Source organism: Podarcis gaigeae (genome assembly GCF_964106915.1).
Source record: "Podarcis gaigeae genome assembly, chromosome: 6".
Taxonomy (NCBI): Eukaryota; Metazoa; Chordata; class Lepidosauria; order Squamata; family Lacertidae; genus Podarcis; species Podarcis gaigeae.
The window spans coordinates 43389251-43416710 of NC_139682.1; the positions used below are offsets into that span (position 1 = coordinate 43389251).

General features: G+C 42.1%; 1 protein-coding gene and 1 long non-coding RNA gene across 7 annotated transcripts in view; one reads left to right on the forward strand and one right to left on the reverse strand.

Annotated features, from left to right (window-relative positions):
• Window positions 1-343: 343 nt before the first annotated feature.
• The window catches only part of USP49 (ubiquitin specific peptidase 49), a 55349-nt gene continuing 28232 nt past the window's right edge, over window positions 344-27460 (forward strand). For 4 of the 6 annotated variants that reach the window (XM_083744967.1, XM_083744970.1, XM_083744965.1 and 1 more), the window contains exon 1: window positions 4526-4621. The gene's annotated coding sequence lies outside the window, so the exon portion shown is untranslated. Of the gene's footprint in view, window positions 4416-4485; window positions 4622-27460 lie in introns of those variants that run through there. The other 2 variants (XM_083744966.1, XM_083744971.1) reach the window with 2 other exon arrangements.
• On the reverse strand, window positions 22739-26035 carry LOC310847387. The gene is made up of 3 exons (XR_014565788.1): window positions 24956-26035; window positions 23686-23824; window positions 22739-22978 (listed from the first exon to the last, which is right to left on the reverse strand). It is a non-coding gene; the product is annotated as an uncharacterized lncRNA (long non-coding RNA).

A 27460-nucleotide genomic window follows, 5' to 3' on the forward strand; every position in this document is an offset into this window, starting at 1 on the left:
AGTTCGAAAACGCATCAAAGTGTGAGTAGATAAATAGGTACTGCGCTGGGGGGAAGGTAAACGGCGTTTCTGTGTGCTGCTCTGGTTCTCTAGAAGCGGCTTAGTCATGCTGGCCACATGACCCGGAAGCTGTCTGCGGACAAACGCCGGCTCCCTCGGCCTATAGAGCGAGATGAGTGCCGCAACCCCAGAGTCGTCCACGACTGGACTTAACGGTCAGGGGTCTCTTTACCTTTACCCTTTAAAGACTGAAATAACAGATTTGAAACTGCCCTCTGGCTAACACAGTTTTTTTTGTGGAACACACCTAGGAATTCAGATTTTTTACTTCCGTGCCCTTGGATTTATTTTATCAGCCAACTGAAAGTACCAGAGTGAGCAGAAAGTTTATGATTTTTATTCAGGGTGATCTGTGCCCTGAACACCTCAATTCATTAGCCTGTCAATAGTCCTTTCTTCTGCAATCGATCCACAAGTGGGTGTGCAAACCCTCCTTGCATGAATTTCAGCCAAAAAGGAATGCACACCTAGATGCTTTCAAACACTGGCAAGATTTATTTTGGGGTCAAGAAAAGCCCCAAGGAATTTAGACAAGCAAAGCAATAGTATGGTAACTCAGATGTTACAGAACAAATAAGATATGTCTGGGATATTAAACCTAAATTATTGCTGTTGCTAACCAATTAACATAAAATAAAATGAAAATCAGACAGTACACAGAGAAAAAAGCAAGATGTTTCATAGCCTTGATTATTGCTATTGCAGCTGTAGTGCTCAGCTGGCAACCTTCATTGCAGATGGTGGACTATGACAGGAATCTTCACTTCAGTGCCTTGTTTGTGGATGGCGGCATCTCTTATAATCCCTAACTAAGATCTTCTCACAGGGCCATTAGGCAACGTCTTTTCAGGTTTCAGATAGATCTCTCCCAACACAACACTCCCCCCCCAAGTTGGCCTAGCCCCACCCCCTTGCCCTCTAGTTCACATGGCAACCAGCAATCAGAACTATAATCAGCCTACCATTCACCCTGGGTTAACTTTCAGTTGGCCAATCTTCACACAAGGTTCATTACACTACTTCTCATACCCCTTGGAGAGGGAGTGGAAAGTAAAAGTATGATTTAGTTGAATTAAAGGATCCCACTGAATTTGCATTATTTTTGTACGCACACGACAGTTCAAATCACAGTTCACATTCTTCCCCATAACAACCATGGATCTAGCAGTTTGCTGTGGTGCAAAAACATGGACCTGGAGCTCATCAGAATGGTTTCTCAATAGAAGTGGTCCAAATCCAAATCATGAGTCACATCCATATTCACAAAATGTGCTGCCAAAATCACAGACCCATGACTTCATGTCTCCATCAGAGTGCTAAACCAAGGATCCTAGACCCTTATGGTTTCTCCCTGAAGGCTTCCCAAATCAACCATCACTATACATGGATCTAGTCCTTATGTTACCATCACAAAACAAGAATGTAGATCCAGGGCAATTCCTCTTTCTTTCTTATTTTAAAATTGTTACACCATAAAAGTGTACCATCTATTCATAGCTCAAGCCCATCCACACAGATTTCACTGTAAAAATTACAGCTCCATCACAGTGTCGTCTGGGCAGCCCAGGACCATCTCCATACACGCTGCCCAGGCTTGTGCCCCAGGGAGGTTTGACTTCATCCCAGAGGCACACTCTCAAGACAGAAGGATGACAAGAATACAACAAGCACAGTGACACAATCACATGTATCTGAGACATGGCTCTCCCATAGATGATCGGAGCTCATATCTATGTGCACAGACTGAAGACTAAATTTCAGGATCAAGAAGTAAATCGGGACCAGATGGCAAAACAGTAGGAAGAAACATCAAAAGTCATGACCAAACAATAATCAAACATACAGAAACAAACCAGAGCTCAGGAAGACCTTGTTGCTCAAAAAGATTCAATTGCAACAGAAGGTTTTAACTCACTCCTTCCCTGGATGATCCAATGGGAAGCATGGGTGGATGAAGTAAGTCCCGTGCTTAGAAGGTTCTTAATTAAGAAGGTTGCAATAATTGCAACATGCAGTTTAGTGATCCACCACATGGGTCAAAGGAACAAGAGCATTCAGGCAACAACACCAGCTGCAGAAGATCAGCCTAGACTGAACAGGATATAGCTCTTCACTTTGTTCTGACAATGAAGAACTAATCTCCTTCCTATTCCCTTTACTTCCATTTACCTTGTGTGTTCTTTTAGTTTCTAGTCCTGATAACAGCTCTACCTCTTTTTAAAATTGATGTCAGCCACTTTGGGTGACAATAAGTCTAAAAAGTTGCATGAAACAACAAATATATCAATACGGGACACCTGCATACAAGTCTGGCAGCATCTGATATGCTGATGCCATCATCAAGTAAACAGCCTGCTTTTCCACAATGGGGAGTGGTGCAGCAGGTAAGTTCAGGTGCACTGGTCAGAATTCTGCTCAGTGCTGTTGCTATAGGCAGCCATCCCACAAACAAGCTGGTCCCCACTAAGAATGCAAGGTGGCCCATTGAGAGCAGCTTGCCTAAAGTTTCCCCAAACCTGGAATAGGGATTAATAACCTATGAATCTAGTTCATAATTTTGCATCACACCACAAGTTTATAATGTACTTCATAGACATGAATGTGATTTGATGGCAGATAGGGTAGAATTCTATTGGGGGAGGAATAAGGATCAATACGGGTCTGTGCCTTTGATCTTTGTTATCTAAAACAATGCTAGATCTACAAAAAGTAAAGGAATCTGTCTTAGTTCATTACAATAATTCCAAAATCCAGTCAGGTAATACCTGGTTGGGACTGGCCCAAATATCAGAATTACCAGGCTGGATATTAAGGAAATCTTGAGCTGTGGTTTTTATTTTGGAGTCCATGGAAATGGATGCAAGCAGTGATTTGATAGTGGCTTTGGGAGCATTCCATGTTTTATGCTATTGTGGTCATGAAGTGCTGAATCCCTTATTTTATGCAGTATAGTTTGTGGATGAATGCAAGCTGTGATTTAACAACAAATTTGGCATTTGGGGAACCTCTGCATGTTAACTTTAATAATGAAGATCCATGCTTTTATGTCACAGTAGCATCACAAAGCACTGGATTTCTATACTGCAGTCAACTGATATAGATGTGAGCTGTAATCTGGTAGTAGATTTGCGGGGAGGGCTTTCACACAAAAATGCTAAGGTCCGATCGGTATAAATCTTGCATTTCTCCCCCCTGAAAGTGCACATTATCACATGCTTTTCCCCAAGAAAGAAAGATTCATTGAAAGAGGATTTTTCACAATAAATTTGCCGACACCTCTGCTGCAAAGTTATTCTGTACGATACGTTAATTTCTCCCATTATACATACAAGCATACAAGGAGATTCAAAACGGCCGCAACGGAGCCTGCTTTTCTGTCCCTGCAGTCTCTGCCTGCCTCAGATTATTCACCTGCTGCCATGTCATCAGTTCCTTCCTGACGGTAAAACGAGGCAAAAAAAAAAAAGCCACATAATATCTGTTTAAATTATATATACTTTAAAAAGCGGCAAGTTTCACATTTTGACGCCGTGTGGGTTCCTTAGCCCAGTTTCTATTGCGGCGCTTGGAGCAACCCGCGAAGCAAAAGGCGCTCCAGCCGGACCTGCGACTGGAGAGGGGAACTGGGCGCAGGATTCGGCCGCTGCTCCGCGTGGCGCCCGCCAGGCAGTGACCCTGCGGGGCCGCGCGCACGCTGCGTGTGTGTATACACGTGTGTTTGCACACTGGGCCATGTGAACGTGCCAGCTGCTGCCCCTTCCCTTGTCTCGGGAGGCCGTCGCGGAGCAGCGACATTCGGGAGGCTTCTCTTCCCCGTCCCTTGCGAGCCCTCAGCTCCCCGGCCAGGCCCTCCGCGATGCTCCGGAGAGACAGGCGGGCAACCGACGAAATGGGGTCCTGCGTCTTTAAGAGCCCCTTTGTCTCTGAAACATCCTTATTTACCCTCCTGTGATTCAACCAAACTTAACCCCCCTCTTCCTCCCCCCGCGATTCACAAAGCCCACGGATGTCACAGCTCCGGGGGCGGAGCTAACGTATTCCCCGGACCCTCCTTCCCAGACTCCGCTTCTGGTTTTTATAGGATTTGGTTAGCTTCCGCAAGTGCCGTAAACTAGCAGTTGGGGGAACAAGAGACGGCAAACGCGTCTGCTTTAGCTGCCACGCCGTTAGGGACGAACCGTTCCGAAGAATCTTCGGATTCTCGGGAAAGCTAAAAACAACAACAACCACCCCACACAATCTGACGCGTCACTAGCGTAAATCAGTGAGAGGGTTCCCGCTCTTTCGTGTTACGTAGATGACGCCGAGAAGAAAAGGAACCGTCCAAGAAAACTCTCGGGAGCCCCCTTGCGCAGGTAGCGTAAACGTGCTCGCTGAATGGCGACTCGTCGTAGGGCGGCCGAAGCAGGAGGTGGGAAGGAAATGGTGTCTGGCGGGCGGTTCAGCCAACGGCAGCGCGGGGCGGGGCGAGCTCGGCGGCCAATGGCGGCCGGGGGGGCGTGTCAGGTACCGGTTGGGGTGTCTCGCGCTTGGTGACAGCTCGCGCGTGCTGATGATGGCGGTAAATAAAGGGGCCGGAGGGGGGGAGGGGGCTTTACCCCCTTGGGGGCTCAAACCCTAAATGTGGGGGAAGTGAAAGACCCACAGCTGGGGTGGAGAGGGGTGCTTCATGTGCGGCCCAGGGAGGCTGAGGGTAGAGGGGGGGCTTGACCCCCGATTTGGGGTGGGAGGTTTGAGGGGGCTCCACCCCTTTGGGGCTCAAATTCCATATTGGGGGTGGGGGTTGTGCTGCTTCAAGCCCCTCCTTCCTGTTTGGAGGGAATTTCGCCTCCTTGCCTGGCCAGGCCGACGGAGGGGAAGAGGTCTTGACCCCTAAGCAGGAGAGGGGCTGGAGGAGGAATTCCCCCCCCCGCCAGATGGGAGGTTGCGCTCACCGAAGGGGAGGCGGGCATGGACCTCCTCTTGGGGAAAGAGGTCCAGGGAGCTTGCCCTGCGTGAGGGCAGAAAAGGGCACCAACCTCACCAACTGGGGGGGGGGGGGGAGCGGCTATGACAGGATTTGCCGCCTGTGGCTGAACAGGCAAAGGCAGCAGCCAACTAACTGGTTTTTTAAATGCTCAAGCCAGACTACCTCGGTTGGAGAGACACAGGGTTCTTGTACAATCTGAGCGCCAGGGGTATATCAAGCCCTTGTTGGACAGGGGGAACCTGAAGGCTCAGGCAGAGAAACAAAAGCGAAAAGAAACCCGAGGGCTGCGAGGACCGAGTCAGGAACAATTTAGAAATTAAAGTTGTAGGGACCCTTAAAGGAGGCATTGGAAGGGGAGAGAGGAAATTAAGGGCTGGTGTGTATGGTATAGCTGCTGAGATCTAAGACAAGAAGCTCCCCATCTTAATGCTTGTGAAATGAATAGGGCCCTTAATGGCTAGAAAGCAGCAGCAGCAAGAGAGTTAGAAGTTTGAGGATGCCAGACTTGGAACAAGGATTGTAGTGAGGATTATTACATTGTTGCGGGTGTTAGCACAGGCAGCGTGGAAGAGAGCTAAAATAACGATGGGCAAGCAGGGTGGTGCACGTTGGTATTGCTAAGCTGTGTGCAGTTCTTTGTTTGCTGGAAGATGCTTAGGTGGTTCACTTGAAGTGTGATGTTTCTAACTTCTTTTTTCAGAGCATTGTGCTCTGACTCGCACTGATCTATTATTACTTAATCCCACAGCGTTTCCTTCCCTCTGCTCCAAGTTAAGAACATTAGTATGAAATCGGTTTGAGAGAAAGCATTGTACTAAAGTACTTTTGAACACATTTCTGTTGTTAGTTTGATTATATATGTAGCAGTGCTGAGAAAGTTGTTCCAAGGATGGAACCATATGATGGAACTTGGGTGTCCCTGGAGTTAATGCAAATGAGAACACTTAGCCTTACAGGATGCTTCCAGCTTTCGTAATAACTCATTTGCAAACGATGTTTGTCACACAGCAACTATGCTATTGAAGTCAGTGCTGTTATGCTGCCCTTGTATGAAAAAAGAATGGGATTCTGAAGATAATGATTTTCGTGTAGTGCTGTTCTCTCCCCTTTTATAAATAAATTGTATATATTACCACATTAAAGTTAAAGGAAGGTTTTACATGCTTTAAAAAGCATTTTTATTGAACGCATCAGCACATGTGGAAGAATGTTAAAAGTCTGTTTTATGTTACATTAACTAGTTTTTTTGCCAGATGAGCATGATCTTGTAGGGGGAAAGCAACTAGTGAGGAGCTGTGTGTTTCATGCATACTTAAAGCTTGCAGTGTTAAGCCTGACGTTCTTGCTATTTCAGAATGTGTTGGTTCTTTGATCTTTGAGAGAAGGAAGTAAGACTTTTTGTTTACTTCATCAAAGTTTTCCATTTTTCTACCCCCCCCCTTTGTTAGTGGAAAAAGGGGTGGGGCTAAGCATTAACTTTAAACTAGGTGGTTTGTTAAATGATGTCAAAAAAATAAGAGACGTCAAATCAGGCATCTTTAGTTCCTTTCAATGTTCCTAAGCCTTTTGAGAAGCTTTGTGTTTTTCTTTGGTTGTGTTAAGCCCAATTTTATTGTGAAGAAACAAGTTTTATCCCTCCTCCAATAAAGCAAGTTTTAATTTCTTGCTAAAATACTGGAAAATTTAAACACACACACCAAATTAGTAATATTTGTCAACAAAATTTTTAATTCCTGTTTGAAATCTATTTTCTCCAGTTTACTGTATTTAGAACTGAAACATTTGTAGGATATAGGCAGGAAAATGTTTTATTTCTAAATAAAGTGCAGAATATGAATGCACCATGTTTTTAATGATACATGTTTCTTCCTTGCCCCTTTACTAATCTGTAAAAAAATAAATAAATCAGGATTTCATGTTATGTTCGTATCTATTCAAAATATATAGAAAAATAAGGGATATCAAACATCATGATTTTACATAGGTTCATTTGTAGATAGTCTTTTAAAAGGTGATAACAGCAAATACATTTTAATATAATTTCAACTTAATCAAATTTAAGTTTAGTTCTATCCCTTACCTCATATCAACTCATTTAAAATCTAAAACTTTTCTTATATAAATCTCCATACCACCTTATACAGATATAAAGGAGTCAAATTAAAACATAGAATATGGACTAAAAAAAAAAGTTTTGTAAATTTACAAAAAAAAAAAATATCCAACTGTTTTTCATTGCCTAAACTTCTGTGACATAAAAAAAAAATCCCATTGAAGAGCAGATAAGAGGTTGGCTGATAAAGGAAGTTAAGCACTCAAGGAAAAGAAGTGAAAACAGAAGAATCTGGGTTTTAGTGTTATCAGGGATATGTAAGAAGGAATTGGCAGGAAGTAATATCTGGCAGCACAGAGCCCCCCCCCAATAATTTGACAGTCCTATTAATTTTAAAATAACTTAAATAAAATAACTGTCTGACTATATATCACCCAAACATTTGTTGAGCAGTTGTACCCCATAATATTTTAGAAGAAAAACCTAATATAGCCTAACAAACAGAAGGAACTGGATGCTGTTGATGGGAAGAAGCAAGCAGAGCTGCATTTGCAATGTACTCCTGAGTTTCCCCAAGGGTGTTCTGTCATCTTTTGATAGCTGGTATTATTGTTAGAAAACTGAAGAAAATGCTTCAACATCTGCACATGTGCTCTTGTTGGGAAGGGATGTGGAGAAGACTGAATTTAGATTAAACCAATTAGACTAAATGTTTCTTTCATGCTTTTTGGCTTCTATTTTAAATATATTAAAACCTTCAGAAAACAGCCTGCTATCTAGAACTGAGTTAATATTGCCAGTTTTAGGTGCCCATGTGACTAGGCCTCTAGGATTATTTAAGCCCTACCTTCATGATTAAAAGCTGGTTCAGTATATTTCCTTGCTTCCTGAATAACCAGGTTAGGGCACTGGGAAATTTCTATAAAATGCATGTTTTCTAGAGCTGGACTAACAGCACCAAAAGCCCATGATAGACAAGATGCGGAAGATCTCTCCACTTCTTCTCCTTAAACAGTCATAGGGAGATTTTAATTCTTCCCAAAAATGCCATTTTCATGGATTTAATTATATCTCCAACCAAAAGGTGCTGTTTGCCCACTGGGGAGAACATACAGGTATGTTTTTCCCAGTGGGGCAGTAGCAGCTTTGTGTGTGTGACAATTTGAGTTTGCAAAAACAGTATGAGGGGTTAAAACCTCCTTCAATGCTGTGGCCCTTATCAAATGCTGCCAGCAACCGCCTCCAGTTGCTTTTAATCAAAAAGGCAATGGCAGGGGATGTGAGTACAGATATCACATCTCATCTACTTTAGTCCTGCAAGTACATGTATTGTGTTGCCTTCTGTCTATATAAAAATTGACATTATCAAAGGATCATATCATTAAATTTTAGATATAGTTCCTATATTTTAGACATTAAGGCAAAATTTGCTAACCTGGTATCTTCAAGATGTTTTGGACTACAACGTTTATTAGCTTCAGCCAGCAGAGCTGTGCTGACTAGGGTTGATGGGAGTTGTAGTCCAAGACATTTGAGCGTACCCAGGTTGGGGAAGAATCTGTTGAGGAGCCCAGCTGTTGAAAGCCTCTTGCAAGAAAACCAGCATCTTGAACTGCGCTGTGAAAACAACAGGCAGCCATCATTGTTCTTCACATTGTTATAAGCAGTACCTACATGAGGACACTCTGTGGGCTCTTGGGTACCCCATAAGAGAAAAGGAGCAGTTTTCCCCCTTATAACAACATGTTGATGCAGCAGGTGTCTAATGACTCTTCCACATCAAGACGAAGGCTGTCATATTCCATTCCAGCTGTAACTTCTGAATAGCCTTTCATAATAATGATTCATCATACACTTAATTAAATCACTTCAATAACCTTGTGTGGTTATATGTTAATAGTTACTAGCTCTAAACTGGAGACAAAGCATTTCAGTTTTGTGCCCATGAGTGTGATTGGTGAAAAGTCTTCAAGGCTGCCACAGGAACCTAAAGATTTAGCAGCACCCAAAAAACCCCACACATGAGTTACTAAGGGAGGACAAAGACTATCAATAATGGTTGTGCCCTGGGACTTCTTGAATGGGGTAGGGGCCTTGCCAATCAGTAGTTAGATTTCTTATTTGGATTTCACTTCTATCTGTCCATCTTTTCCCAGTCCTCACTAGCAATCAGATGCTATATAAGAATCATGATTGCAACATCATTTTAAGCCCAAGTCTTGGGCAAACTTGGATGGTTTGAAAGCTCAGAGTACATAACCACAAAATAATAATAAATAACAATGATAGGGAACCAGGATTGGCACACTCACTGAGCAAGTAGATGCCCTTTCCATTCCTCAACCTGACTGTTGTTCCTCCACGTAGTAAATCCATGTTGTTAACCACCACTTAATACAGTGGTACCTCGGTTTACAAACTTAATCCATTCCAGAAGTCCGTTCTTAAACAGAAACCATTCTTAAACCGAGGCACACTTTTCCTAATAAGGTCTCCCGCCGCTGGTGCCCTTACACCGTTCAGCTTCCGTTCTTAGACCAAGGTAAAGTTCACAAACCGGGACACTACTTCTGGTTTTGCGAAGTTCGCAAACCAAATAGTTCGTAAACAGGGCTGTTCTTAAACCCAAGGTACCACTGCATAGGATGGATTTGCAGTACACATTTAATGAAGGAGCTACCTGTGCAGTATTACAATTCCAACCTCTAAATATGAAGCTGCAGTGGAGGAGAGATGAAGAATTCTCAACTTCCCCCTTTCTATTTTCTGGTGGTACACTCCATTTCACTTTAGCTTAACTGTAAACATTGACTGTCTGTTGCCTGTCAGTCTACAAGCGTCCATAGCTACTGGCTGAACCGCTGTGATGTTACAGTAGCCTGGAGGAGAACTGGATAGGCATGGAGAGTAGTGGAGACGGAAAGGTTGAAAGGAAGTACCAGGTCCTAAATATAATGGATTTGGGGACAAAGGGGGGCAGTGAAAACAGCAGAAAGCAGAAGGCATAAAAAAGAAATGTTGGAAGCAGGGAGACTAAGAGAACAATGATGAGAGCAGGCAATATGCTTAGGGAAGTGGGGACTGAGGAAATTTTACTAAAAGGTCAGTGGGTGGAATCCTCCCTACCCCCACCCCATTGTGGATTCAGTTGCTATGATAACACAATATTCTGGTGGAAGCTATTTCACATGGAGAAAGGCACAGAAAGAATTATGTTCTTTGGATGGAAATGGATATTGGAAAGGCAAAGAGGACTGTGGAGACACCCATATTTCTTAGTAGCTAGCTGTGGATGAATTAGCCCCAAATTTAGAAGAGTTCCAAAAATCTCAATTATAGCATTAACTTCTCTAACCTTCGTTTGCCTGGGAAATGAGTGTATGTGAGTTTTCGATGTGCTGTACTAGAGGCAAATCTGAAGAGTTCCAGGTGAGGAAGTAGAATTGAGATGGTTCAATATATAATTTTGCGGCAGGAGTGAAGCTGGACGCAGTGAGAGTAAAACGGACTGTGTACTGCACATGCACATGCAATTCTTTTAAAGCAGCTGACACAGGAGGAAAAGAAATTTCCAACTTGACAATGCAGGTTCTTGGGAAGAGTACTGTTGTAGGCCGTGTATATATCCAGACGGTAAGCAGAAGCTGATGCCTGACCAAAAAGAGAGAAAAAAAGCATAGAGGCCTGGAGGAGGCAGAGCCCCAGCAGCCCATTCTCAGTGAAAGCATTCCTTCCAATGTTTCGTGGGCTTCAACTATTACTACTTGTGAAATGTTTAGCAAATACGTAGTAAATGATCATGTACTACAGTTAGGTTATCTGTTGCCCAGGTTTCTGGAGGTTGATAAACATACTTTTGACAGGTGGCCTAACTTTTTTGAAGCATTAGCTGGATGTTTTTAATAATTGGTAGAAGGAATTGTCTTATGCTTTATGCGACCTAGTGTCCCGTTAGCAAGGCTTGCTGGGGCTTGGCTTGAATGGCATTTGTAACTGATGTAGCTGCTTTGAGGGTCCTGTGGTAGAAAAATGGAATCAATTTACATACCAAATTCTTCATTTGATCATTTGAAATTTCTTTAGCATTTCCTTCTTGACCCTACGAGGGTTTTACTGCTTTTTCTTTTTAATTAGGTGTTCACTGAACACCTCTTCATACAATAATCTAGGCACATTGTCAGCTCTTCTAAAGGTTGTGCATGCACACTCAAGTACTAGAGAAAGTATGAAACCCAGAATGTGCTGAAAGTCAAACCTTGTTTTGGTAGTTAGAGACAAGTTTCTGACCAAGAATTTGGGGCGAAGCAGGGGGGACCACACAAGCCTTTCAGGCTGCTACAATATACCCAGGTGGTTATGTGAACAAAGATCCTTAACCATTTAAGAATGGTTTAAAATAAATAAATTGGCTGGGATAGCCTAAATGGGCCTTTTTTTTTTTTTGCTTGATTTTAAAATGTAGACGCAGATATAGTTTTCAAAATATCTTTAACTATGTACCGTAAGGACTTCTGTGATAGGATCATAATTATCTTAGAAGTGGTTGATCTTATTCAGCAAACAAGGTGGAATGGTATTATTGCTGCTGCAGCTGAATCAGAGGTTGAGCTGCCAATAGATAAACTCCAAGTTGCATCTAGTTCTCAGCCTGCAGCCATACTGTGCATACCCAATATGCTTCTGCCTGCATTGCAAACAAACAAGAGTAGCAATCAGAAGTTGCTTAAGTGTATGCAGTTACTATGATTGTTTCTGCCAAAGAATGCAGAAGACTACGAACATTACAGATGGAAACATGCTCTAAAACTGTGCCATTATCTTGAAATATTTGCCTTCATTGATCATTGCAGTGGGGTATCTGTTGTTTCACATAATTTCAGCTAAAATTGTACTGTTCAGTGACAGCTTTTGCTACTTGCTGAATTAATCTAAGTCTCTATTTTAATAATTCATACCGATTGTATGGTTTTGCATTTAGGAATGTTCCCCTCCCCCCACTTCCTATAGTATCACATTTAATGGTTTCATTGTATAAGTATCCTGTGGACAATGTAATTAGGTTTTTATGGAATCAGATTTTGCTGCTTCCTTTCACTTTTGCAGACTCTTTGGGCAGGAAAAGCTTTGACTGCTAGAGAATTGTGCATCACAGTTTAAATTAAGTCTAGCCTCCTCTATTCTTTCTGAAATGTGATCATGAAGTCTTAAGATAACTGTTGTAATTTTTGCTTTGTGAATGGGTAAAAACTTAACATGTTTGTTCTGTGTTCTCTGGTAGCTAGTATTTCAAACCACACAGAATGTTCTAAAGTCTTGGATAGATCATAACTGCTCTCATAATCTGACATGCCTGCTTATTTAGTGAACAACAGTATAAAGGTTCTAAATTTTAACTCAATTTATAAATATTACATATGGGATTAACATATCTGAAACTTTCGATTGCATGAATTTTGTTTCCAAAAAGTGTATTTGAAGACCACTACTTTTGTACAAACTACCTTCTTTTTGAGAGTCAATCAATGTAGTCCCTTACTGTTGAAAGAGGTATACAGTACTAAAACTATATTTCATTGCCAAGCTTAGAGAATTTTAGTAAAGAGGTCTAACCTGTTTTAGCAGGTTTTGTCACACTTTCTGATGGAAAAGGAAGAAAAAAGTAGACAACCCATATCAATTTGCAGCTGAGCTGTTGGCACACAACAAAATTAACAGTTCAGGACTCCAAACCCTTGTCCTTGATTAGCAGGCTGTTAATGTGCTTCTCTCCCTTACTCCCAGTCCCACCCCATGGTCTTATAGTTGCAGGGTGAGGTGCTAAAATAAACTTTAAAAAAAATACTGTTATGAAACTGTCGCAAAATGCTATATACAAAACATGCTTGAAATTGGTAGCTTTTAAGAACAGGATTAAAAAGGTTAGGGTTAACTGAGAAAGTTGAATTCTACTTCAGTGTTTATTATATCTATATGTTCTGAATGATACTTCTACCCAACTTTTAAAGATCAAAAACTGTGCTTTTAGATAGCCCCTGGCAAGCTGAAAAAAAATATTGGTTCTTTGTAGTCTGATACAGAACTCCATTGTTTAATCTCACACCTGGCAATGTTAGCATTGCTATGAAGGCTGAACAGTTTCATTGTTGTGGTTTAATCACTTTGGGTTGTATTCAGTACTAGTCCTACTTCGAGTTGACCAATTGAAATTAAGGAACCTAAGTCATGCCCATTAACCTCAGTGAGTCTGTTGTGGGGTATGGATACTTTTCTGATGAGATAACATACCTCTTCAACCCCAGATAGGCCAAATTTAGCAGGTGCCCTTACACTATGACATCAGGTGATGCTGTGCTTTGAAGTCCCAGAACATTCAGTTTTGCTGTTTGCAGAGGGCTTTCAAGACAGTTCATGTGCACCTGTTTGAGCCTCTGGAGGCGCAAATAAGAGTATGGTGGTAGTGGTGGCAGCAGCGCTGCCTGAAAGCCTTTTGCAAAAGCAACTGTTTTTGTGTACTCCCTATCTACTGTTCGGGACAGGGGCAGCCAGCTGCCTTTTGGGAGTATCAGCTGCCCACAGGAGAAGTCCTATGCACAGCCTATCTTTCCAAAAGACAGCTTCTTCCAAAAGGGGTTGCTTTCTTTGGTTGTGCATGCTTTTTCCCCAAGAGGGAACAGGCACGCACAGCCAAAATGAGCCCTTTACAAGTTGCTCCATGCTGCTCCTTTCAGTTTCTGATTTTGAAAGTTGAAAGGAGCTTCTTCAAAGTGCACCACTGGGAGGAGGAAGAAGTGGTTTCCCTTCTTGAGGAAGGCAGGCTCCTACTGCCCCACAGCTGAAGGGCAGGTGGGAATGCCCTTGCTGCAGCAAATGAATGACGGAGCCCATTTTAAGCCCAGGTAGCTAGAAGCAGCTTTGGCCAGCTATAACTGTTCCTAGGCCAGAGGACATTGACCACAGTAGTGTAGGTATTGGTGACTTGAAGACTGGATTGCTGCAATGCACTCAATGTGGGGCATCATTTGCGCTTGACCTGGAAAGTCCAGTTATTGCAGAATGCTCTGGCATAGTTGCAGACAGCAATTCAAGACCCTGTCTGTATAAAACAATTTTCCAGGCAGCCCAGCCTGGAGTTAGAATAACAAAAAAAGACACCAACTTTCTCCTCCTTTAAAACCTGCTGCTGTGCTCAGCAGAGTTTCATACACCTTGCCACTCCATTCTGCCTCACTTCTCCATGACCAGAAATACATTTGCTCTATAAATCTAATTAAAGGATTTTAATGCTGATAGCATTTCTGTATTCAGGCAAAGGTGTGCAATTTCCCAAAAAACACCAAAGGTGTGCAATTTCCCAAAAGGTGTGCAATTTCCCCAAAAACTGGTTGCTTGACCAGTTTCATGTATGTTTTTTCTTTTCTTTTAGAGAACTGCATCTTTATATAGTAAATTCCTATGCAATAAAGTTGATATGTATTCTAAATCTGAAGTTGCTTCTGTTGCTTAATAAAAAGTTGGGTTCTTCACAGATCACCCATTTTTGCTAAAAGAAGTTTCTTTTCATTGTATCTGATTTCCATGTTGAGTGTTTTCTGCTTATTGCATCAGTTTTTCAGTACTGCTTATCTCTCTTGGTTGCCAACCATTTTAGTACCTCTGCTTTTGTAATTTTAAAAGCCATCTGATAAGTGGAAAATAATCAGGTGGTAGAGATAAGGTAACAGCAAAAGCTTTTCCTATTTAAGTTTTGTGCGCTAGGCTGCTGCTAAGGCACAGGGTCAGTTAAAAAAGGTGGCAACTCTACTGTCCATGCCCAGATCTGCTTAGGGGCAGCAGTGTATGTATCTTCATAGTATTTTCTGTAGTGTCCTGGTTTGCAAACTTTACCTCGGTCTAAGAACTGAATTTGAACGGTGGAAGGGCACCAGTGGCAGAACGCCTCATTAGGGAAAGCGCACCTCGGTTTAAGAATGGTTTTGGTTTAAGAACGGACATCTGGAACAGATTAAGTTCGTAAACCGAGGTACCACTGTAAATCATTTTTAGCTTACCAAACATGTGGTCTTTTTCTATGCTAGGGGAAGAGGAAAACTTCGCAAGGAACTTGGAAGGGCATACAGCCTATATTTGCATGTTTTACTTTGCTGCATATTTTGTGATTTTAAATCTCTGCTGGTGTTCTCTCATCAAAGAGTACTTGCCCGAAACTTGGACCTTGGCATCTAGGAATTCTCCTTACATACCTGCTTTTTGCTTGAACCAAGACCTCAGACCTTGTTAGAATACCCTTAAGGCCAGCACAACTGTGGGGATGAGCCCTTGCCCTCTTCCCAAGCTTACCAGAGGGGAAATTTGCCATGGTAGGTGCATGTGTGGAGCCATGTATAGCACTGAAGGGCTAGGTAACAGCTTGTTACTTTTAGGTAGGTGTCCATAACTTTTATGTTGAAAAGTAGCAATGGCAGAATCTATGCAAGTATTTCAAAACTAAACTCTCCCCTTTTGGCAGAGGTGCTTGTCGTTCTCATTATAACTATTTTCATATTCAATAATAAAATTGAAATATATGAATATTAACAGCTGCATTCATGTTAACATAATCAATTTTGTTAAGTAGTTTGTCTGTGAATATCTCAGACAGTGCTTCTCCCAGTATGTCACCCTGCCCTCTCCCACATTTCAGGTTCAGTTGAAGAGTTCCCTTTTTGTTAAGCACATATGTGAATACTGAAGCAGAGCTTTCCCTTAGGCTTTTATTAATGAGCTTCATTAATCATCTTAGGAAGTGTGTAACTTCTGTATTGACATACATTTTAAAATCAGGATTACGTAATACTATGTGTTCTCTCTAGACGATCCTGTTCAGTTGAAGTTATATGTTGATATCCTGTAGAGCATGGGTAGGCAAACTAAGGGCTGGATCCGGCCCAATCTCCTTCTAAATCTGGGCTGTGAATCAGCATGTTTTTACATGAGTAGAATGTGTCCTTTTATTTAAAATGCACCTCAGGGTTATTTGTGCGGCCTGCCTGGTGTTTTTACATGAGTAGAATGTGTCCTTTTATTTAAAATGCATCTCTGGGTTATTTGTGGGGCACAGGAATTTGTTCATTATTATTTTTTTCAAAATATAGTTCGCCCCCCCCCCAAGGTCTGAAGGACAGTGAACCAGCCCCCTGCTGAAAGTTTGCTGACCCTTGCTGTAGAGTAAATCATCTTGTCTCTTCTACACTACAAAGAAACATATTGTTGTATTGTTTTGCGACTCATGGATATAGTTGTAGTCTACTCTGTATATTGTTTAATATACTGTTCACCACATTTACAAACCTTTGGGCTGAAAAGGAGTATATAAATAAATTGTAATTGTTTGACATGGCTAGAGATATGCAGTAAATGGGAAAAGTTGTTCCCAGTCTTATATTGCTTGCATTACTAAACAGTGTATGTGCTAATGTAGCATTCTTTTTTTTAAAAGGGGGGAACCCATATTCCTGTTCTAATCTCCCTCTTTTATGCCTACTCAGAGGAAGTGCCAACAACCATTTATGAAGCAGTAATTTAAGATTGCTACCCAATCTTTATGGTTTTGCCAGGTTTTGAGGATAACTTTAATAATCCATTGCTTCCCCAGAGTTCTGATCAGGTACCTGGCAAAACTCTCTTTTCCTCATTGCCTGGAAACATATACAAATGATTTACCAAGTGGTTATATGTAGCAGGCTACCACTGTGTAATGGTCACCTGTATTATCACCATCATTATCATCATTGTTCCATAAATGTATATTCCCTTTTGGTATGAAAGATATAGGAGTTGAGTATTAAGGATAGACACTTCATTTGTTAAATTGAAGTAAGGGCCAAACTAGATGTTATGTGGCATGAGGAATTCAACATTGCAAGGTGGGTTTTTCCCTGGCTTAATCCTGTGCAATTTTTCCAGTTAAAATGATCTCCTCTCAATACTTCTGGTTTTGAGACTGGTGCCATAACAGGGCCAAAGTAAGAGCTGTTGTTGTTATTATTAGTGCTTTTAATGGTAAGCAGCATTTGAGAACTTTTGTGAGTTGTAAATCTCTTGTAAGTTACTATATATACTTGCTTATGGCAATGGAAGAAAAGTCTTCAGATTGGTATAGTTTTTAGAACAGCTTATTCTATGGCAATTGTTTTCATATTCGACAGATCTTTCCCATATTTTCGTCTTTGCTGTGGAAATTTTTAATACAGCCAAGGTTCCAGGGGCATGTTATAGGGCAGCCTTTTAAAATATATGGAACCCCAGATGTTGTTGGACTACAATTACCATCATCCTTTGTCAATGACTTGGGATGATGGGGCTGTAGTCCAACAACATCTTGGGGACCCAAGTTGAATAATTTTTTCTAGTGTCAAAGTTCAATGCAGGGCACTTTTGTGACCCTTGTTGTCTCCACCATTGTACTTCCTAGACTGAATGTCTGCCTTAGGAGGTGGGCTCAGTGATAGAGCACGTGTTTTTCATGCAGACATTCTGAGGTTGGATCCCCAGCATCCCCAGGCAGGGCTAGGAATGTCCCCAGTCAGAAACCTTGGAGTCACAGGAGTTGGTGTAAACAATACAGTCAAACCTCGGCCCCCGAACGCCTCTGTTTTGGAACGTTTCGGCTCCAAAACGCTGAGAACCTGGAAGTAAATGCTCTGGTTTTCGAACGTTTTTCAGAAGCTGAATGTCCGACACAGCTTCCAATCAAGTGCAGAAAGCTCCTGCAACCAATCAGAAGCCACGGTTTGGTTGTCGAACATTTCGGACGCCAATTGTTTGATAGCCAAGGTTTGATTGTACTGAGTAAAATGAACCAATAATCTGACTATATAAAACAGCTTCCTATGTTCCTTTGAATACAACCAGCACTCTGTTGCACATTGCAATAGGCATGTTTTCTTTCAGGGATGTTTATAATCCATTGATGAACTTCTTAGTCCCTAATAAGCTTCTAAAACAAACAAGGACTCCCCAGAATCCTGTTCTGTGGGGATAAACGGTATTCGGATAATGATGTGAGGACCTGAGAAATTCATCATTTTCATAAAAAGTGTCACACAGCCTTAATCAGTAAAAGTTGTTAGGTATTGAACAGCTAGCTGATCATGGAAAATAAAACAAAATGTTATCATGGCAGATCAGTCTGGTTACTACTGTGCACGAAAGAGGGGATGGACATACGTAGTAAGACTCCCTGCATTTGTATTATTTCTATCCATTCTGTGAAAGCTCAGATCAAGAAATGTGGGCCACAGCTGTGTGCCTGCTTATATGACTGCCATCGGATAACAGCTGAGCAATTTTAACAAATAGTGAATATGGCTATTTTTCCTTGTTCTGTATGCTTTTCTGTGAAGTGCTGCACTGCATTCATAATCTCCGAGTTCATTTCAGTGGGTGGCGTTAGACCCAATTGAGAAATGCTGTCCTACAGCTGAATTTACTCTCTTTCACACACAGAGACCAGTCTTGCTATAAAAAGAAAACCATACAAGATACGTTTGAATGTGTTTTTATTATTATTGATTTTAAAAAGTCAGAGGGTGGAAAGCTTTCCTATGGAACCTCTTGAGCATTCAGATGACTTAAGAAGTGACGTGTGATCAGAAATGTTAAATGAATAATTTGAGAAAGGAATCTGGTTTGCATTTCTGTTTCACTAGTGCTTTGTTCCCCAGGCTTCTTCAAAAGATCAGCAGCTGTGACCCCAAATAGTCTTTATTCCAGTTCCAAAATAATCTCAAAATAGTCCTTCATTTAAAAAAAGGAACTAGATTAAAGCATTCTGTCTTGGCATAAATGTGGTGTGAATGGGTTTGACAATTGCTCTGGTACTATTTGTATTTAAATAAGGGGTGGATTTTAAAGCAACAGAGTTAAGACATTGGCGTTATGGTTCTAGAGACTAATCAAGTTGTACACTGAACATGCACTGTCATAAGGCAATTTATACAGAATTTGTAGATAACGTACGGACATTTCTGTCTGATTGTGGAACAGCAATTTGAAAGTATTTATTCATTCATATGTTGCCTTTCTGCAAGCTGGTCATTTTCTTTAATAGGTCAATAAAGCCAGATGAATTCTGGCACTTTACTTATTTAGCAAGTGAGATTTGAAATGGAACAACCAGATTTTTAGCATTATTTGATGGTGCACTTTAGAGCTTGTTCTATTTCCATCCATTGAAGTTAACTGTTCTACCACCAAGTGTGTTATCCTATTTAATACAATCTGAAGCATAAAAATGATCAGGACAGAGCTTTTAGCATCTTTTTTAATTTCTTCAGGTTCTTGCATGCTTAATGAGGAAATTATTCTCTGGGACAATTGCTCACTTTATATAACAGTTTTCCCTCAATTAATTATTACCAAGAAAGATGAGAAATGTGAAGAAAATTGCTTCACTCCAAACTGGTTTCGGAACTATTAAAAGGAGAGGGTCTATCCCATACTAGAAGTTATCCATCCATCCAACAGGGTCAAAGTTTCTGGGATAGAAGCTGTATATGTGTGTGCGCGAGCATGTGCATGCGCTTTCCTCTTCTGACGGGGAGGAAAGCGCATGAACATGCTCACGCACACACACATTATCTTGCTAGCTTATAACCTGTCCCAGGTGCTAATTACATTACATATTTCATCACTGTCCCATTTTAACTGGGAAATTATATAGCAGCTTGGTACTCTTTTCATTGTTCCTCTCACTTTGCAGCAGTATATGCATGGCTTCTCTCAGAGGTCTTGCACTACTGGCTTCCTGACAACCTTCCACTTTATACTGAAGTCCTTGAAATTCCATGCTTTCCAACTGTTAACGACACTACTTGAATTCAGAATTCATTGCCTGTGAAGGTTTGACATGGCCTGTCTACTTCTATTTTTTAAAAAACTAGACCTGGATACATTCTATGTACTGAGCCTTGACAGATCTGTATTTTTCCATGGACTTTTCTTTTGAACTATGGCACATAATTGTGCTTAGCTGTAAACTAGAAAGGCTTGCTAATTGATTTACAATAAAGGATCATTATTTGGCACAATTCCACTAGATCAGAAGTGTACACAAATATTTATTTATTTATTTATTTAAAAAACTGGCATACCACCAACATTAAGGAAAAATATAGTGCTGAATAGCATGAAATCAGCAATAAAATTACATTCATAAAACAAAATATATCACAAACAATTAGATCAGATTAATACATCACTATAGCTGGATCACCCCCTCAGAGAAAGACTGGGTGAACAGTTGAGTTTTAAGCAGGCACCTAAATGCCAGGGGACGTAAATGCACCGGGGAGGCACCTAAATGCAACAGGGATGCGGGTGGCGCTGTGGGTTAAACCACAGAGCCTAGGACTTGCCGATCAGAAGGTTGGCGGTTCGAATCCCCACGACAGGGTGAGCTCCCGTTGCTCAGTCCCTGCTGCTGCCAACCTAGCAGTTCGAAAGCACATCAAAGTGCAAGTAGATAAATAGGTACCACTCTGGTGGGAAGGTAAACAGCGTTTCCGTGCGCTGCTCTGGTTCGCCAGAAGCGGCTTAGTCATGCTGGCCACATGACCCGGAAGCTGTATGCCAGCTCCCTCGGCCAATAAAGGGAGATGAGCGCCACAACCCCAGAGTCGTCCACAAATGGTCAGGGGTCCCTTTTGTTGTTGTTTAGTCGTTTAGTCATGTCCGACTCTTCGTGACCCCATGGACCAGAGCACGCCAGGCACTTCTGTCTTCCACTGCCTCCCGCAGTTTGGTCAGACTCATGTCACATTTACCTAAATGCCAGTACTATGGGTGTGTGCCTGATGTTCATGGGAAGCACATTTCAAAGGGCAGCTTCTGCCAAATGAAAGATTCTGGTCTTAGTGGACATAAGACAAATTTCTGGAGGATAAAGCACTACTAAAAACTTCTCTCTTGAGGATTGAAGTGTCTAGGCAGGGGTATAACAAGGACAGGCGTTCCTGGAGGTAACTGGTCCCAAGTTCAGGACTTTATTTGGCAGTGGCAAGATCTTAAACATGCCCCAGTAGCATATTGGAAGTCAGTACAGCTCTTTCAACACAGGTTTTATGTGGTGTTAATAGGGCACACCCTTCAACCGCATTCTTGCAGCATTCTACACTAGTTTCTGAACAACCCTTAATGTTATCCATGCCTAGGTTACCATAACTAAACTATCCCAATGTTTCACCATCTGAAGCTAGCAGAAAGCAGTCCTAGCCACTTGGGCCCCCAGTGAGAAGCATGGATCGAGGAGCACCTGCAAGCTATGTATCTTCCCCATCCAGGGGAAGCCCCATCCAGAATGGGCAACAGGTAACTAACTGATCTGTTTCCCAGACTTGGGAACTACTCATCCACAGAGCTTCTATCTTACTAGGATTCAAGCTCAGTTTATTGGTCCTCGTCCAGTCCACAACTGCATACTGGGCCAGTTCCTGCACAGCCTCACCTAATTAAGAGGCTATGGAGAAATAGAGTTTCATTGGCGTATTGTTGACAATGTGCTCCAAATCCCTTAATGATCTCTCCCAACAGCTTCATGTAGATGTTAAATAGCACTGCAGATAAAACCATACCCTGCAAAACAGTGCTGTCCTCGAGAACTGAACCTGGAAATAGAAGTGGAATCACTGTAATACAGTGCCCCCAATACCTATTCCACATAGATGGTTCAGGAGGGCACCATGGTCAGTGGTATCAAAAGCACAGAGAGATGAAAGAGATAAAGCAAAGTCACACTCCTGTTTTAATCAGCTCTGGGAAGATCTCGCATGGACTCTAGAGGCATCACGAGATCTCGGATGGCACCATGAGATCTCACAAAGGCCTCCAGAGGCCAGTTAGCAACGCAGAGAGCTTAACAGCACTTTCCACACCAGATGAGCTTTTAAACTCTCTGCCTTGTGTGATTGCGTACAGGTCGGTGGCCAAGCATGTAAAGCCAGCATAGTGTAGTGTGGTGATGGTGAACATTTGAGAGACCGAGTGTCCAAACAGGAACCCAAAACCGCTTCTTGATCACCAAGTGCCAATGCGGCAATTTAACTGGAATACAGTGGTACCTCGGGTTAAGTACTTAATTCATTCCGGAGGTCCGTTCTTAAGCTGAAACTGTTCTTAACCTGAAGCACCACTTTAGCTAATGAGGCCTCCTGCTGCCACTGCGCCGCTGCCGCCCGATTTCTTTTCTCATCCTGAAGCAAAGTTTTTAACCCGAGGTAGTATTTCTGGGTTAGCGGAGTCTGTAACCTGAAGCGTATGTAACCCGAGGTAGCACTGTACTGAGGTTTCAGTTTAGAAAAAACAACTGCTACAACGCTAGGATATGCCTTGCAGGTTTCCTGATGGCTTGTAAGACTGTGTGCAAATGTTGTGGAATTTTCTAAATGCATTTTTTCAATTTGGAAAATATTTCAGCTGTCCAAGGTCTCTTTCAAAAACCTGTAGTTTTCTCTGCAAGGTTTTGCTATCACAAAACATCCTTTCTGCCGTTTCCCCTACATCTTGTGGTTGTCTGTTCAGTAATTTTATCCTTATTTGGGAAATCATGAAAAAGGGAATTACTCCCAGACAACATAGCCGTTTTGATAAAGAGAGTTGCAGAAACTTAAGATACTGGGAATCGTATTTCCTCTGTTTCCCTTTGAGAAACTCTTTTGTTTCAGTTTCACCAAGCTGGGCAATGCTTTTGTGGTTGGTGTCAAAGTGCCGTCTGACACTTGATGTGTGACACACAACACTTTCATTGCACAGAAGACAGAACGCTTTCCTATTGCATTCAGCGATCTTCCACTCTCTGTACTTGCTTTTTTTCTTTCTTTCTTTTTTGCTGTATTCCTTCGTAGGTGTTCCTGACTTGGAGTCTACAAAAATTTTGAACATAGGAATATAAAGCATGCTGCATGAGAAAATCATAACAAAGATTACAATTCTGAGCAAAATAATAAAGCACCCAATACAAATCTATCCCTGTGTTTGCGTCACAATGGCGAGCCTCGATTCCTGGCTTTCTAGTAACGAACTCTGTGCTGGGGCAATTGCATGTGCCCACAGAGAGGGTTCTGAGTGCCTCCTCTGGCACATATGCCATAGGTTCGCCACCACTGGTGTAGTGTTTAGAGTGATGGACTAGGACCTGGGAGACCAGGGTTCAAATCCCCACTCAGCTATGAAGCTCACTAGGTCACTGTTTCTCAGTCTAACTTACCTCAATGGGTTGTTGTGGGGATTACAAGAGGATGGGGAGAACCATGTAGACTACCTTGAGGTCCATAGAGAAAAAGGTGGAATATAAATGCAATAAAATAAATACAGTCACGTAATTTAAATGTGTGCAAGTTTCAAGTTGACTGTAATTTTAAGCGTAGTGAACTGCCTATACAGTATTTAAGTTCTGTTTGTTTTTCATTGAAACTTATCCCCCTCACCACAAACCCTTCTGCTTCTTCCTTACAAAAAAGCCTAAGCTTTATGTGTGTGTAAGAAACTTACTTCTGAGTGTATACGCTTACCATTTTACTGTAAGTTAACTATTCAGAGGGCATGCCTAAGTTTTCACATTTTCATTTACCATGGAGGGGGGCTGGTTGTGTGTTTAACATCCACTCGCATTTATCGTGCGGTAGCATTCATAGAAAGTACCATAACTTCTAGACAAGGGAGCATCAGATCTCAGATGAATCAAGCATAGGAACACTGTATCCTGGTGGCTAGAAAGGAAGGAAGGGCAAAGGGGGAAATCTATAGTCAGTCTTTAGAACTAGTACATTGACACCAAGGATTAGAAAACTATAGTAGGCGGGAAATGTGCACTAAAGGGGAGAGGTAAATAGTAGCTCTCTAGGCCTCCTGAAATTTCTAAGGCCTTGCATCTAAACCATGGGTAGGCGTAAGACCCAGGGACCAGATCTGGCCCAATCACATTCTCAATTTGGGTCGTGGACGGTCCAGGAATCAGTGTGTTTTTACATGAGTAGAATGTGTTTTTTTATTTAAAATGCATCTCTGGGTTATTTGTGGGGCCTGCCTGATGTTTTTACATGAGAAGAATGTGTGTTTTTATTTAAAATGCATCTCTGGGTTATTTGTGGGGCATAGGAATGAAAAAGTTTGCTGACCCCGATCTAAACAATGCACTCATCAATCAAGTTTTGACTTCACTCATTAGTTAAAAACACTGAGGGGTGGTAGTAGCCAGACTGACTTATCTCAAAGAAATCACTTAGAAGGTGCTTGCAGATTTTGCCTCATAATTTCCCAACTCTGAGGACTAGAGACTGGCTTACTTTTTTTTTTTTTTTAAAGTACATAATCTGGGCCTGCCTTGCAGGCCATTCTAATCCATCCATGCCTGAAAGGCATTTTTGCTGTGTGCAGTGTGCACAGCAGGCACCACATTGTTTTTCCTCCTGCATAGTGTGCTCTTTCTCTGTGGTAAGGTAAAGGTAAAGGTACCCCTGCCCGTACGGGCCAGTCTTGACAGACTCTGGGGTTGTGCGCCCATCTCACTCAAGAGGCCAGGGGCCAGCGCTGTCCGGAGACACTTCCGGGTCACGTGGCCAGCGTGACATTGCTGCTCTGGCGAGCCAGAGCCGCACACGGAAACGCCGTTTACCTTCCCGCTAGTAAGCGGTCCCTATTTATCTACTTGCACCTGGAGGTGCTTTCGAACTGCTAGGTTGGCAGGCGCTGGGACCGAGCAGCGGGAGCGCACCCCGCCGCAGGGATTCGAACCGCCGACCTTTCGATTGGCAAGTCCTAGGCGCTGAGGCTTTAACCCACAGCGCCACCTGCGTCCCTTTTCTCTGTGGTACCGTAATCTAATTGACAGGTATACTTACCAGCAATTCTAATGCTAACTGAGTAATCGGTGTTGCCCATTTCTCCATGCTTTAGAAGAGCTGTTGGACTGCATGTACATTTCATTGACTGAACTTCCTATGTGGTTGTCTTAAATTGCAAAATTGCCCTGGGGAGGAGGGATTGTGACGTCATATGTGCCAGCCAATCAACACTTTGCAATCTAGCTTGTACTACAACCTGGCAGAGCCAGTTTTCCCTGAGTTTGATACTTGAGGGAGTAGTAGGTATGTTTTTGAGAATGTGTGGCATGTTCTTCCAGAATGGCTCAGCTCTCCTAATAATGCAAAAAATTATGCAATCTTGATTAGTTTTTCCTAAATGGATCACAGCAGAAAATGTTCTGTTCAGGAAAGCACAGTGGAAGAATAATTTATTTGAGATCAGTTTACTCACTGACACCCGGGTTGTATCAGTCAGTGAAAACATAACATTTTTTTAAAATTAATTTATAAGTAATGCAAGAAAATTGAATGTTTTCTTCTTTGTTTGAATTCTTATCTAATCCTCATGGCTATTAGTATTAAAAGCAATAGATAATGAATATAAATTCAGGCCACTTTTCCACCAATAGGACTGGCACTGCTAAACATTTTTACATTGTAGTCAAACAAACACTTTTAACTGGCATTAAAAGCTGATATGTGCCATCTTTGTCGTCTTATCAGTTCTACTAGTCTATGTGTTGCCCACTCTTAAATGAATTGTCAGTAACCCCTATTTTCCTCCATCTGTTAAACAGCATCAATGATACTACCTCTGAATCCCACTTTAAAACAAAGTTGGCTGTTTCTACCAGGGTATTTTTGGGGGAGCGGGGAATATGATTTTTTTATTTGTTGATTTGCCCAGAAATGTATGTCTCTGTTTACTGAGGTTATATTTGTCCCTTAGAATGTCTAAAAAATCATTACAGAAGGTTACTGCCATACTAGATAAGCAGCAGTGTTTTTAACAGACTAGAGAAATTGCTAACTGTGTTATAACAGTGATGACCCAACTCCAGGCTAGAAATCAAACACAGCTTTACAGTCCACCTGCTACCTTTTGACAACCGGTTCTTTCATTTTGATGTTTAGAGAAGTGCAGGGAGCTAGTCGCATCTGCTGTGCAAAGCAGACCTTGTGCAAGGTAGACAGGCTGTCGTTTCTCTTCTTTTTATTATTACTAATAAGAGCTTCTTCGTGACCCCATGGACCAGAGCACGCCAGGCACTCCTGTCTTCCACTGCCTCCCGCAGTTTGGTCAAACTACCAGCATGAGTTTGACCAAACTGTGGGAGGCAGTGGAAGACAGGAGTGCCTGGCGTGCTCTGGTCCATGGGGTCACGAAGAGTCGGACACGACTAAATGACTAAACAACAGTAAGAGCTTCAAATTCAGAGTCAACTGTTCACAAGACTTTAAGCGTCAGATCAACATTTCAACTTAGAAATTATTGTAGTAAATATTGATGTCATTCTTGTGTGTGTGTTTCATATTTTATCAATGAATATATTTCTTAAAAAGATAAAAATGGCTTTCATTGAGAAATGATTTATTCCTATTTCTTAATGTAATAACTTAACTGTAACGTTTCTTTTTACAAAAAGCTTTGCCAACCAATCAAACACTTACTAATTTGGAGTGTCCAGTGAGGACTTGTTATTGGTGCTGCCACTAGGAGCTGCTCGGTTGGCAGTGGCCTGTGGCAGGGCCTTTTCAGTGATGGTTACCCATTTTTGGAATTCCCTCCATAGTGAGGTGCACCTGTCTCCTTCGTATTGACTTTCAGGATAACTTTAAAAACATTATTATAAAATATTTATTTATATCTCAACTTTTTCTCAGTCCAAGACTCAGGGTGGCTTACACAGATAAAATAGAAAAAGCTAAAAACCTAGAAAAGACAATAATTGAAATGTAATTAAACACCTAATAGGATTAAGATAGTATAAAAAGATCCATTAAAAATGCAGATATTAAAAACATCACAGTACCAGCCCTTTCCTCAAAAACAGTCAGTTCTAAATGGCCTATTGGAACAGAAAGGTCTTCACCTGCCAGTAGAGGACAGACAGTAGGGATGGAGTCAGTGGCGAAGCTGCATGCTCTGGCACCGTGGACGGAGAGCAGGCAGGGGCGTGGCTGGCGCGTGTCCCGGGGGCGTGTTCCACCTCCCTCGGGGGTTGGCGTGTGTCCTGGGGGCGGGGGGCGCTGCCCACGGGGGTGTGGCGCCTGGTGCAGTGGGGGTGTGCGACGCATGTCCGGGGGCGGTCGTGATGGTACCCCCCTCCCCGATGGTGCCGGGGGCGGTGTGCTCCCCCGTTCCTCCGCCAGTGGATGGAGCCAGTCTAACTTCTCTAGGAAGGGAGATCCAAAGTCTGGGAGCAGCTACCAAGACCTGCATCCCCATTCCTGTTTACCTAGGCACTGAATGGATTAAATACACTGTTTCTGGCAACCCTGAGATCACGTGTTTTTAAACCTTTTCATAATTTTTTTCCA